Source organism: Scyliorhinus torazame, chromosome 10 (genome assembly GCF_047496885.1).
Source record: "Scyliorhinus torazame isolate Kashiwa2021f chromosome 10, sScyTor2.1, whole genome shotgun sequence".
Lineage (NCBI taxonomy): Eukaryota > Metazoa > Chordata > Chondrichthyes > Carcharhiniformes > Scyliorhinidae > Scyliorhinus > Scyliorhinus torazame.
This window is the reverse complement of record NC_092716.1, coordinates 227,967,253-227,979,353: the sequence shown is the minus strand read 5'-3', so window position 1 is coordinate 227,979,353 and position 12,101 is coordinate 227,967,253. Positions and strand designations below refer to the sequence as shown.

Below are 12,101 nucleotides of genomic sequence, written 5' to 3'. Positions count from 1 at the left end.
ACAGTGGTCCCTAGTACTAGAGTGCTCAAGATTGTATCTGTTTCAATCACATTGCCTCTTTTAAATTCCAGTGAATACAAGCCTAATCTGTCCAACTTTTAGTCATAATCCAGGTATTAATTTATTAAACCTTCTTTGAATTGCTTCCTTGTTTAAATAAGGAGACCGATATTGTGCACACTACTCCAGATGCGATCTTTATAACCGAGGCACAACCTCCTACTTATGTATAAAATTCCCCTTGCAATAAATGATAACATTCTATTAGCTTCCCTAAATACTTGCGGTACCTGCATACTAGCTAGTTACAATTCGAGCATTTGGATACCCCAGTCACTCGGCATCTCACAGTCTGTAATCTTTCACCATTTAGATCATATATTTTTCTATTCATCTTACCATAGTGGACAATTTCATATCTTCTCACATCATGCTCCCTTTGCCAGATCTTTGCCCTCTCACTTAACCTATCTATATCCCTTTGTAGCCTCCTTGTGTCCTCTTGAAATCTTGCTATCCAACTGAACTTGATATCATCAGTAAATTTCGCAATCGTACCTTTGATCCCTTCCTCCAAGTAATTTACATAAATTATTAAAAGTGGGGGTACCAGCACTGATCCCTGTGGTATACCACTCAGTATATATATCTTGTCAATCAGAAAATTACCCATTTATGCCTAGCTGTTGTTTTTGTTAGCCAGCCAATCTAATGTCCATGCCAAGATGTTGCCCCTATACCATGAACTTTTATTTCTCGCAATAACCTTTGATGTGTCACCTTATCAAATACCTTCTGAAAATTTCAATACAGTACATGCATCAGTTTCTCTTGCACTGAATTTTTCCAAGTACCCGCCTATAACGACTTTAATAATAGCTTCTAACATTTGACAGATGTTAAACTAACTGGTCTGTAGTTTCCTGCTTTTTGCCCCCTTTTTGAAGAAAGGAATAAGATTCTCTATTTTTCATTCAATTGAGCTTACCACAAATCTAAGAACTTTTGGAAAACTAACACCAATGCATCAACTATCTCACTAACCACTTCCTTTAAGACCATAGTTGGATGTCCATCAGGACACGGAGATCTGTCAGCCTGTCGGTCCAACAATTTGCTCAGTATCGCTTCCTTGGTGATTGTAATTTTCTTGAGTTCCTCCCTCTCTTCCATTTCCTGACTTGCAGCTGCTTCCGGGATGTTACAAACTACAATGCTTTTCCTTTACTGTTGCTGGAACTCCCTCCCTAACAGTGTGATATGGTACGAATAAAGTAATGGCATGATGGGAAAACTGGTCAAAATATTTGATACAATGTAAGAAATGCTGCCCTAACCATTTCAGACCCCTGTAAGACTAATAAGGCCGACTTGAAGTATGAAGATCAGAGAAGGTCAAGCCATTCCAAAATACCGTGCCTTGGCAACTCCTGATAAGACTAACTCGTCATAACCCAGGGCCGTAGGAATAAGACAAGATAAGGTCAGGAAGAAATAAGTCTCCTCCGACCTCTCAATGTTCCCTCCAAGGACAAGATAATGGTATGAGTGATGCGACAAAGAGCCCAATAAGGTCAGCAGGCTTTGCTTCCGTTTCTACTTCCGATCGAATTCCTGACTAAGCTGTCGTCACGCAATCTTGATAATGATAATGTATAAATACTGAACTGATTTTCTGTAAAAGCGTGGACTTGAGAAGGAATCAGCAGTTTCACTAACTGCTCTCTGACCTCAAGTTTCAGCCATTACTGCATGCAGTCTCTTCGTAAATAAAGCCTTGTTATTTTGTCTCAACGAGCGTTGTTGAATCTTTCTACTACAGAAGCAGGAAAATATTGACTACAACAACAGCAATGTGGGTTTACTGACACCACATGGACTGCAGGAGTTCAAAAAAGAAGCTCACCACCACCATCATCTGCCCTGGATGGGCAATAAATGCTGGCCTAGCCAGCAATGCTCACGTCCCATGAAAGAATTTAAAAATTCTAGTCCTCACTCTTCATATCTCCATGCAATCTTATATTCCCCGTACCTCCTAACCCCGTACCCCTTCCATGCTCTCATGCATCGTCTGTATCACTCTTCCAGTATCCAACATATACCGAGCAAATGAGCCATATAATAACACTGGCAGGTTTTGAAAAGTCCCCGAAACTGACAAAATAAAAAACATGCTTTGTATACCTCCTTTGACATCTTCATAAAAGTGTTGGTCAAACACAGCTTTAAACTTTAAAAGTAGCTCTTGAAACTTCTAATCTTGTCTAAATAAACAAAAAGACATAGAAAAAACACTTACAAGCAAGACTTATGACAACCTCATAGATGTCAATCAAACAAAGCTAGTACCCCCGTTTCAGCTGCACATATATTGTCTACAGCTATGAATGCATTGGTCTTGGAGTTCAGCCAAGCATTCAGGAGGCCATCTGGAAAAGATAGATAACTGGCCATTTGTTCTGCCTGCTTCTGTTTATGGAGTTGCCAGATGGTCACTGTGGCTTCAGATGGTTTTGCCCTAAGATCCGAATAATAATAATCTTTATTGTCACAAGTAGGCTTACATTAACACTGCAATGAAGTTACTGTGAAAAGCCCTTGGCTGCCACATTCAGGCGTCTTTTCGGGTACACGGAGAATTCAGAATGTCCAAATTACCTAACAGCACGTCTTTCGGGACTTGTGGGAGGAAACCGGAGCACTCGGAGGAAATCCACGCAGACACAGGGAGAACATGCAGACTCCACACAGACAGTGACCCAAGCTGGTAATCGAATCTGGGACCCTGACGCTGTGAAGCAACAGTGCTAACTACTGTGCTATTGTGTCGAAAGACTATACGTCTACCTCTCTACCTAGTTTACTTCCTTTAAGTTACTCCTTAAAACCAGCATCTGTGACCTTATATCTCCTTATATGTTTCCTTGTCATATTTTGTTTCATGATGCTTCTGTGAAGTGCTTTGAAACATTCTAATACTTTAATATCAATTGTCTCATTTGCTATTAAGCATGAAAAGACATAACTCTTAAGGTTAAATATTATGCTTTTTCACTTTGGGAGGGTGATCGCAACAGGAAGATAAAATTGGCAGATGAAATGTTTTGCTGGTAATTTTTAATTTCATTGATTACAAATCTACAAGAGCAATATCACTGACCTGCCAATTATGCTGTATGGTAGGAAAGAAGAAAACATTTTAAACAATGATTTTTTAAAAGTAGCATTTAGGTGAAAGTCTGATTATTAAATATTTGCAAATATTTTTAGTTGATTAAATAAAATATCATCTTCTTACTTCAGAGTTTTGTCCCATAATTTTGTACATGCTTTAACTTTAGAATAAGTAAATGAGTGATTTGCTTTCATTTTCAATCATTTTTGATAACATTTGTGTCGATATTAAACATAAGGACTGTGATCTGCTGTTTGTAATTTTAGAAAAAAAAGGCAAAAGTGCACTCTCTCCATGAATTCCATTGTTGCCTTTGGCCTTGTTGTCTCCCTTATTTTGAGATCTAGCCAGTTGCGTGACTTCTCTTTTTTTTGTTGGGATTTAGTATTCCATGAAGTTGGTTTTCAGGCATGCCTCTCCGTGGTGTAATGAAATGTGGTGGAACGAGTGCCAGAAACATGTTAAAGATGTTATGATTACCAAAACGCAGATCTGGGCTGTCATTTTATTCTCTAATTCATATCAGATTTAAAGAATGGTTTAACTTTTTTAGGTCATGGTCAAATGTTTTCACCATTGTAAAATGTAACGTATCCCCGCCATAATGTTCGTTATGTAATGCAATATGAGATATCATAATCTTATTTTGTAAAATTATTTCTTAAACCGCTTTCTACGAAGACGTTTCTGTTAATATTTCTGGAGTCCCTTAGTAACCTTTACAGGTCACCTTAATGGTTCAGATAGTTAATCCAGTAGATAGATAAGTCATATGGACTAGGAAAAATTCTAATTTTCTGCTCTGTTAGCTGGTCTCAGAATGCTGCAATTTGCCTAAGTGCGCTTTGATTATAGAGAAGAGGTTAACTTTAACGAGACTGCTCCTGGAGATATTTGTGGATATCAGATGAGGATAAGACGGGCTCTTATGCCTGCATTGTGAATAGTATACTGGTACTTAAGATCAACATTAAGATGCACACTGGGCTAAATCGTTGGCTTTTAAAGCAGACCAAGGCAGGCCAGCAGCACGGTTCGATTCCCGTACCAGCCTCCCCGAACAGGCGCCGGAATGTGGCGATTAGGGGCTTTTCACAGTAACTTCATTGAAGCCTACTCGTGACAATAAGCGATTTTCATTTCATTTTTCATTTCATTTCAGTTCATTTCATGTGGATAATGCTTATCTAACCTTCAGCTAACCTCTTACCCTTGGACCTGTTTCTGGTCCGGCCCTTGGTCAATTCCAGCCCCATTTGACCTGGAGTTGCAACACAAGTGAAATTTGATGTTATTTCAAAATACCTGTGGTCCTTGGCTGAGCCCAATAAACTAGCCACTAGGTTTGTAGATTTAAACACAATTAACGTTTTATTATTAACAGTAACTACAATTAAATAGGCAACAAATACAACAGGTTAACTACTATCTAACCTCTAAACCCCCCTTAATTTGCGCCACACTTATTTTTACACGCACACACTCACACTGTCACACTCAAGCAAGCATAAAGCGGAAAGAGGGGTGCAAAATAATGATGAAAGTAAAGGGATAAGAGTCTTTGTTTCATATGGATGTTTTCCAGTTAGTTTCTTCTTCAGTCTAGGCTTTCAGATGGATGTTATCTTTTCTTTCAGCATGTAATGGTTTTTGTTGTAGACTCACAGATATAGCAGACAGCCAACATTCGAGAGAGAGAGATTCTTCTTGCAGGGTCCAAAAGCTTCTCCCATGAGACAGTAGGGAGCAGAGCAGAGAGCGAAAGATCTGCTTCAACCCTGAGCGTCCAAGTTTTTTCCTGACAGGAACCAATCGCTGTCAATTGCCGGGCAGAAAACTAACCCTGGCCAATCCGTTAGCCGACTAGCCAACCAATCGAAATAAACCCCTCCAATCTCTTGGCCGCCAAAAAGCCTGAGTTCTCCCGCCTAAATACAAAACTTTATAGCACAGTGTACTATTTTGACTCTTGAGTTCCTTACTTTCTCTGCTCGACTTAAAGATGTGTCTCCATGGACCAAAAATAATAAATGCAAAATAAAAGAAATAGGATCTAAAGGAATCAACAGGAAGCACCCTTAACTTCATCAACAAAATTGTCTACTTCCACCTGGGTAATATCGCCTGCCTCAGCCTATATGATGCTGAAACCCTCATCCATACTTACTTTACCTCCAAATATGACTATTCTTCTGCGTTTCAATCTTTCACTCTCTGTAAACTTGAGCTGATCCAAAACCGGGATGAATGCTTCACAGCACCAGGGTCCCAGGTTCGATTCCTGGCTTGGGTCACTGTCTGTGCGGAGTCTGCATGTTCTCCCCGTGTCTGCGTGGGTTTCCTCTGGGTGCTCTGGTTTCCTCCCACAGTCCAAAGATGTGCAGGTTAGGTGAGCACAGTAAGAAGTCTTACAACACCAGGTTAAAGTCCAACAGGTTTGTTTCGAATCACTAGCTTTCGGAGCACAGCTCCTTCCTCAGGTGAATGAAGAGGTGGGTTCTAGAAACATATATGTAGACAAAGTCAATGATGCAAGACGATACTTTGAATGTGAGTCTTTGCAGGTAATTAAGTCTTTATAGGTCCAGGCGGAGCAACTGGAGAGAGGGATAATCACAGGTTAAAGAGGTGTGAAGTGTCACAAACCAGGACAGTTGGTAGGATTTTGCAAGCCCAGGCCAGATGGTGGGGGCTGAATGTAATGAGACATGAATCCAAGGTCCCGGTTGAGGCCGTACTCATGTGTGCGGAACTTGGCTATAAGTTTCTGCTCGGCGATTCTGCGTTGTCTCGAGGCGTGGTACATTGGCGAGACCATGCAGACGCTGCAACAACGGATGAATGGATATCGTTCGACAATCGGCAGGCAGGAATGTTCCCTTCCAGTCGGGGAACACTTCAGCAGTCAAGGGCATTCAGCCTCTGATCTTCGGGTAAGCGTTCTCCAAGGCGGTCTTCAGGACGCGAGACAATGCAGAATCGCCGAGCAGAAACTTATAGCCAAGTTCAGCACACATGTGTATGGCCTCAACCGGGACCTTGGATTCATGTTCCATTACATGCAGCCCCCACCATATGGCCTGGGCTTGCGAAATGCTACCAACTGTCCTGGTTTGAGACAATTTACACCTCTTTAACTTGTGATTATCCCTCTCTCCAGTTGCTCCGACTGAACCCGTAAAGACTTAATTCCCTGCAAAGACTCGCATTCAAAGTATCGGCTTGCATCATTGAATTTGTTTATGTATATGTTTCTGGAACCCATCTCTTCATTCACCTGAGGAAGGAGCTGTGCTCCTGAAGCTAGTGATTCGAATCAAACCAGTTGGACTTTAACCTGGTGTAAGACTTCTTACTGTGCTCACCCCAGTCCAACGCCGGCATCTCCACGTAAGGTTAGGTGGATTGGCCATGCTAAATTGCCTTTGGTGTCCAAAAAGGTTGGATGGGGTTACTGGATTACGGGGCTTGGGTGGGATGCACTTTCCAGGGGACGGTGCAAACTTGATAGGCCAAATTGCCTCATTCTGCACTGTAGATTCTATGAGGTATCCAGACTTTTACATAGAATTACATAGAATATACACCACTGAAGCAGGCCATTCAGCTAAATCTGATGTTGCTGTACTTTACCTTCTTTCTATTCTACCTCATTTAATTCTATATACAGAACCAAGTTGGCCTCCCCTTAAATGTATTTGTATTAAATGTATCTCAACCATTTCCTGTGGTAATGATCATTAGATTATAGAATCGGGAGCAGGAATAGTCCATTTGGCCCATGAAGTCTGCTCTACCAGTCAATAAGATCATGGATTATCTAATTTAGGTTATAAATCCACTTTCCTGCCAGCCCCCACAATTCTTGACTCGGTTTAAATCAAAAATATGTCTAACTCAACCAGGGACAGATTGAATGACCCAGCCTCCACTGCTGCCTGTGGCATGAATTCCAAAAACTAACCATCCTCTGGGAGCAGAAATTCCTCCTAATCCCTGTTTTAACTAGGAGATCCTTATTATTAAACTCTTCCTTCTACTTCTCGATCCCCCATGAGAGGAAACATCAACCCTGTCAAGCCCCTTCAGAATCTTACACATTTCAATTGGATCACATCCCATTTTTCTAAACTCCAGTAAAATCCGAACCTGCTCTACTTTTCCTCAAAAGACAATCCCTTTTAGCCCAGGAATCAGCCCAGTGAACCTTCTCTGAACTGCTTTCAATGCAAGTATATCCCTCCTTAAGTAAGTTGACCAAAGCAGCATGCAGTACTCCAAACATAATATCACCAACACCCTGTACAGTTGGAGCACAACTTGCCTATTTCGATAAAAGCAAGCTACCGCAGATGCTGGAAATCTGAGATAAAAACAAAGGCCGGGATTCTCCGGCAGCATGATTCTCGTTATGCCGGCGCCCGGGGGTTTCCCGATGGTGTGAGGCTGCCCCACAATGTGAAACCCCATTGACCGGCCGGTGTAACGGAGAATCCCGCCGGCTGGTTGGGGCAGAAATGTGGCGCGGCGGGGCGGAGAATCCTGCCCAAAGTGTTGGATAAGCTCAGCAGATTTGACAGCATCTGTGGAGAGAGATGACAGTTAACATCTCAAGTCAAGTATGACTCCTCTTCGGAACTGAAGAAAAAGGTGATCTAAGTTTTTCCAGCAGTTTTTGTTTTTATTCCACTCTTTTTTTATATTCTATCCCCCTTGCAATATAGGCTAACATTTCATTTGCCTTACTTATTAATTTCATGCTAACTTTTAATGATCCATGTACAAGAAAACCAGACACCTTTTGTAATGCAGCATTCCGCAATCTCTATCCATTTAAATAATCTGTTTCTGTATTCTTCCAGTCAAAGTCGACTACCTCATATTTCCCATAATGTACTGCTCATGGCTGATCTGATTGTGGCCTCAACTTTACTTTCTTGTCCGCCTAAACCCCCCACCCCCACCACCACCCATAATCCTTAACTCCCTTGGCGATCAAAAATCTAACTCAGCCTTGAATATATTAATTGATGCAGCCTTCACTGCTCCCTGAAGAAGAGAATTTCACAGATTAACGACCCTCTGAGAGAAAAATAATTCTCCTCTTCTCAGTAAACAGTAGCGAATACAATGTCAATCCCCTTATGAACAACACAATCCCATCCTCCTGCCACCACAAACAATGGCCCACCTGACAATATAAGCATCAAATACAACAAACCCTCCCAAGGTGGAGAAAAAAGAAATAGGAATCAGGAATCGCCTATGGTCACCATTGACATATATATAGTCCACCCCCCACCCCTAATATTCAACGTCATCCAATCCCCGAAAGAGTACCGTGAATGACACCCATGATTTGTAGACACGCCCCCCCTCCCAGACTCCTCCCCTCCACTTCCTTTTGTAAGCTCCTCCCCCCAACCTCCGTTCCTTCCCCCAACTTTTCATCCCGGCTAGACTCACCGAAACCTGTTCTACCAGGCTCCGATGGCCACAGCCCCTCACAACCGTTCACTGGCCGGCTTAAACGGGCCAGCGTGGAGGCCCCTGCCCGGGTCCCGTTTCCCCTTGCCCGGTCCCAGGAAAACCAATAAATCCCCTTGAGCACACAACCCCAGCATACACACCCAAGCCCCAAAGAACCATCATTGCAAATGAAAGTCCTTTCTCTTCCCTTGTCCAAATATATACAGCATCGACTTGTTTAGCACATACACCAACACGCAGTGAAAAAATAAAGTTACATGAGGCTACATCGGTACACGACCATTTCTCAATTCTGCCACAGTCCTTCTGCCTTTGCAAACTCCTCCACTGCTTCTGCCGTCCCAAAATAAAAGTCCTTGGATTTGTAGGTCACCCTCAACTTAGCTGGATATACAATGCCGCACTGCACCTTGCTGATGTACAGTGCCTTCTTCACCCGGCTGAAGGCAGCCCTCCTCCTCGCCAGCTCCACCGTAAAGTCCTGGTATATGCGTAAACCAGCTCCAGCCCACTGCACCACCCGCTTCTGCTTTGCCCAGCACAGAACCTTCTCCTTCACGCTATACCTACGGAAACACACAGTTACTACTCTTGGCGGCTCACTCGTCTTTGGTATAGGCCTCCACGATCGATGAGCCCAATCCAGTTCATATCGGGAGGGATCGGCCCCCTCCCCCAATTGCTTCGCCAACATCGTGGCAAAATACTCCGTCGGCCTCGGGCCTTCCACCCCTTCGGGCAGACCCACAATCCTCAGATTCTGTCGACTGGATCTGTTTTCCAGGTCTTCCATTTTGGCTCGAAGACCCCTGTTGGTCTCTATCACCCTCCGCCACTCCTTCCCCACCGAGGTAAATTGATCACTGTGCTGCGATAATGCCTCTTACACTTCTTGCAGTGTCTCACCTTGCTCCCGCACCTCCGCCGCTGTGCTTGATAGCGCCGCCCTCACCGGGGCAATCGCTTCCTCCACTAGCACTTTCAATACCGCCCCCATCTCCTCCTTCATCGCTTCCATGTGCTTTGTGAACGGTTTTGCACGTTCCACAGCCATCACCTTGGTCATTTCTTCTGCTGTGAGCAACGGGGCCTCCCCTGGTGCTCCAGCCTCCGCTTTCTTTACAGTTCCTGCGCTGACTTTTCCACTCACCGGTGGACTTTCGTTAACCCCCTTTTTCACGGCCGTTTTTTCCCAAACTTGGACATTTCTCCTCCCTGTGCCGCCTTACAGCCTTTTCAGCCTCTGTTGCCCCCGGGACCGGGCGTTAAAACTCTGAAATTTCTATTCCCGAGTGGGAGCCCTCCAGTGTGCGGCTGCCTCCCGCCCATCGTCACCGGAAGTCAGCGTCTTTGTTTCTTAATGAAGTATATCTTCGCTGAGAGTTATGAAATATCTCCTTAAATGTCTGCCACTGGCCCTCTATGGTCCTACCTTTTAACCTGTTTTCCCAGTTCACATAAGCCAACTTTTGTTCATATCATTGTAATTGCCTTTATTTATGTTTCAGACACTAGCCCAAGACCGCACGTATCACCCTTAAACTGAATGTGAATGTGTTGCCAAGTGATTCCTTTACTATATCGCTATTAATCCTGTTTCATTGCATGTTCTCAGGCCGAAAATAGCCTGCCCCTCGATGGTACCAGAATGTTGCTAACTTTTGCCTCAGTTTAATTGCTCTGTTTTATCACCTTTGCTCTTGAGTCGCCAGGTATCTTTCTGATACAGCCACGTGGTTCAAGTCCGAGTAATGATCAATAATCCAATACACCGCTTAGTAAGAGTTAAATCAAAGCACATTTATTATATGCAGTAATCAATACTCATGCATAAATTCTACGTCTAAGCTACTTCCTACAACTAACAGGCCAATACTTAACTTGGAAATGGCCCACCAGGTCAGGGAAACTAATGGCCTTTCGTTCGGGTTCTGAGCCTGCGGGATTCAAAGCTAGGTTGGTAAGATTGGTAGCTAGGAGCGCCTATCTCATTGCGAGCGTTGAAGTAAGACTTATGGGATGTTTCGCGATGGCTGGACCGGTCACTGTCAAGGGTCGGTCTGCGTTGCTGATTGACCCGGTCAGAAGGGTGCAGGAGGATGCAGAAGGGTAGCAGAAGAAGGGTCGATTTGAACTTGGACTCTATTCTTATAGTCCCCAGGGGCTTCCCGCCTTTCGGGGCGGACCCTGTACCAGGTTCCAAGTGATTGGACTTTGTCCCAATCACTTGGTTCGATATTCTCCAATGCTGGAGCGATTCCTTGATCGATGGGCGGTCTTGAGGTGGTCGTTCACCTCCCTTTGTGTAGGCTTTTGCTGGCGCCGCCGAGACTGGGTTGGCTTTGTGTGTCTAAAATGTTGCACATTGTTCCCGGGAATTGCTCATTAGTATGCAGATGGCTGGTGTTTTGTTGTGCTGATGGTTACTGGTATCGATCTTGTCTGGCCTTCCCAGAGGTGAATACACAGTCTACCTGTAGCTGCTTGTTTTAGTCCTGTTGGCTGATTTTCCCATCAGCCTTTGCCGTTCACCATTTTAAATCGGGGTTAGCCATTCTAAATCGGGAGTTAGCCATTTTAACTGGCTACATTAACAAGGTGTTCGAAATGTTCCCCAATCACATTCTATGAACTCATCTATGAACTCATCTTCTAAACTACTGTTGTCAATCTAATTTGTCTGATCTCTATGAAGATTCAAGTCACCCATGATTTTCAACCTATATGAAGATTCAAGTCACCCATGATTTTCAACCTATATGAAGATTCAAGTCACCCACGATTTTCAATCTATATGAAGATTCAAGTCACCCATGATTCTTGCAGTACTTTTTTTTTCAGGACCTGATTTTTAGTTCCTGCAGTTTAACTACTGTTTGGGGGCCTATAACATACTCCCATAAGTAATTTATTACCATTACCATTTCTTATCCCTACTCAAACTGATTCTACATCTTGATCTTCTGAACGAAGGTCATATTTCACTACTGTACTAATGCCATTCTTAATTAACCTGGGGGGGGAGGGGGACGTAGTGGGATTGTCACTGGACTAGTAATTCAGAGATCCAGGGTAATGCTCTTGGGACCCGGGTTCGAATCCCACCATGACAGATGGTGAAAATTGAATTCAATAAAAATCTGGAATTAAAAATGTAATGATTATGAAATCAGAGTCTATTCATGCCATAGAGTCATACAGCACAGAAAAGACCCTTCGCCCATCGCGCCTGCACCAGTCAAAAACAACCACCTAACTATTTTAATCCCAATTTTCAGCACTTGGCCCATATCCTTGTATACCTTGGGATTGCAACTGCACAACTAAATACTTCTTAAATACTATGAGGGTCTCTGCCTCCACCACCAAACTCCCACAACCCTTTCGGTAAAAATGTGTTTCCTAACATCCCCTCTAAACCTCCTACCTCTTG

At 43.3% G+C, this 12,101-nt stretch overlaps 1 protein-coding gene across 2 annotated transcripts in view; it reads left to right on the top strand.

Moving 5' to 3' along the window:
- sbf2 (SET binding factor 2) overlaps positions 1-12,101 on the top strand; it is an 857,151-nt gene that overhangs the window by 545,701 nt on the left and 299,349 nt on the right. The window lies entirely within an intron of this gene.